The 2,438-nt window shown below is 39.2% G+C and overlaps 1 protein-coding gene and 1 long non-coding RNA gene across 3 annotated transcripts in view; one reads left to right on the forward strand and one right to left on the reverse strand.

Moving 5' to 3' along the window:
* acot7 (acyl-CoA thioesterase 7) overlaps positions 1-2,438 on the reverse strand; it is a 65,223-nt gene that overhangs the window by 55,741 nt on the left and 7,044 nt on the right. The gene's annotated exons all lie outside the window — the stretch shown is intronic.
* LOC123975821 overlaps positions 1-2,438 on the forward strand; it is a 34,723-nt gene that overhangs the window by 31,395 nt on the left and 890 nt on the right. The window lies entirely within an intron of this gene.

Below are 2,438 nucleotides of genomic sequence, written 5' to 3' on the forward strand. Positions count from 1 at the left end.
CCTGGTTCCCCGAGAAGGGGAACGAGAGACTGCGTCGGCCCGCCGCACCTCTCTCCCCGCCTGAAGCGCCTGCTTCATAGTTTAAGCTAATGATGAGTGTGTACAGGTGTGCTTTATACTCCTCCGGTTATTCCGTCACACCTTACCGTTCTAGCAACAAGCCAATAGGATTGGAGTGATTTCATTCACGTTCAGACCTGCTTCGCCTAGAGGCGTTCCCATAGTGTCGTAACCGACGCAGTCTCTCGTTCCCCTTCTCGGGGAACCAGGGTTACATACGTAACCCGAGACGTTTTTTTCAGTTGTTTACACAGTAACACTGGTACCTGAGACACAATGACCATAACCTGTTGATGCACCAACCCCTTGAACCAATTTTTCTAAAATACACATTTCCTGCTTTTCACTCAGCACAGAGACGTAAACATAAAATTTACGTAAATGTTCTGGTAAGATTTTCTATATATATCAGTTACTGCAGAAGTGCAGGATATTTCCAATCATTCTGTTTTGTATGTGTTTTTAACAGTTTTGGACAAAATGTGCTGCAGCTATCCAGTGTTTTGCAGGTGGTGAAGTAGTAATGAGAAAAGAGTTCATGGATTTTGGAGAAAGGGGTCATTGAATGCATTTTGTGTGAACGCAATGAAAAATGATTCACAGTTTGGGCCACATACACATCCGTTACGCTGACTATGTGAAGAGTTTTGACAATGTGACTTAAGTTTTGACCAACGCAGGTTAGCAATTGAAAAAAACTGTAACACTGGTACCTGAGACCCAATGACCACAGTCTGTAATTGATATACCATCCCCTTGAACCAATTCTGCTAACATATAAGCACATTTCTTGCTTTACACTCAGCTTGCAGTTTTACAGTAAAACCACATTCAAAACATTACACATATTTCTCTAAAACATAAAATGGATGTAAATGTTCTGCAAAGATTTTCTATATATATCAAAATATGCAGGAAATTTGCAAACATTTTGTTTTGAACGTGTTTTGAACAGATTTGGACACAGTGTGTTAGCATTTGAAAAATGTGCTGCAGATAAACAGTGTTTTGCAGGTGGTGAAGTAGTAATGGGAAAAGAGTTCATGGATTTTGGAGAAAGTGGTCATTGAATGCATTTTGTGTGAAAGCAATGAAAAATGATTCACAGTTTGGTCCACATACACTTCTGTTTTGCTGACTGTGTGAAGAGTTTTGACAATGTGACTTCAGTTTTGACCAATGCAGGTTAGCAATTGAAAAAAACTGTAATGTAAAGAAACTTTACATAACTATACATCATTATTTGTAACAAGTGCAATTTTGGAACTTTTTATTCACAAATATCTTTACTACAGCTACAGCATTGAATGCCTTCATCTTCCAACAAAAAAATGTAAGAATTTGGCACAAAGAATTTCTACACATACTTTAACATTTAGAAAAAGAAGGTGCCTCAGGCAAAACACAAACTTTTAGTGAAAGCAAGAGGTGCACAGGTACCAAATCTGACGTGGCACTTTTTCTTCTGCTCTGTGCAGTTATTTCAAGGTCTAACAACTTTGGAATAATTAATAATATAAGTGTCACCCACATTGATAAGGAATATGAGGAATGTCAATTTAGAACTAAGGGTGAAGAGTTATGATGTCAACTTTGGAATCTTATGAAAGCTGAAAGATTAAAATACATTACTCATGATCTACAAAAAAAAGTGAGCCATGTCTCAGGTATATTTTAGGAGGACCCTATTCTTCACTCTTTAAAGAAACTTTGCTATAAATACAAAATATATACACTACCGTTCAAAAGTTTGGGGTCACCCAAACAATTTTGTGTTTTCCTGAAAAGTCACACTTATTCACCACCATACGTTGTGAAATGAATAGAAAATGGAGTCAAGACATTGACAAGGTTAGAAATAATGATTTGTATTTGAAATAAGATCTTTTTTACATCAAACTTTGCTTTCGTCAAAGAATCCTCCATTTGCAGCAATTACAGCATTGCAGACCTTTGGCATTCTAGCTGTTAATTTGTTGAGGTAATCTGGAGAAATTGCACCCCACGCTTCCAGAAGCAGCTCCCACAAGTTGGATTGGTTGGATGGGCACTTCTTGCGTACCATACGGTCAAGCTGCTCCCACAACAGCTCAATGGGGTTCAGATCTGGTGACTGCGCTGGCCACTCCATTACCGATAGAATACCAGCTGCCTGCTTCTGCTCTAAATAGTTCTTGCACAATTTGGAGTTGTGTTTAGGGTCATTGTCCTGTTGTAGGATGAAATTGGCTCCAATCAAGCGCTGTCCACTGGGTATGGCATGGCGTTGCAAAATGGAGTGATAGCCTTCCTTATTCAGAATCCCTTTTACCCTGTACAAATCTCCCACCTTACCAGCACCAAAGCAACCCCAGACCATCATATTACCTCCACCATGC

This window comes from Micropterus dolomieu, linkage group LG08, assembly GCF_021292245.1.
Source record: "Micropterus dolomieu isolate WLL.071019.BEF.003 ecotype Adirondacks linkage group LG08, ASM2129224v1, whole genome shotgun sequence".
NCBI lineage: Eukaryota > Metazoa > Chordata > Actinopteri > Centrarchiformes > Centrarchidae > Micropterus > Micropterus dolomieu.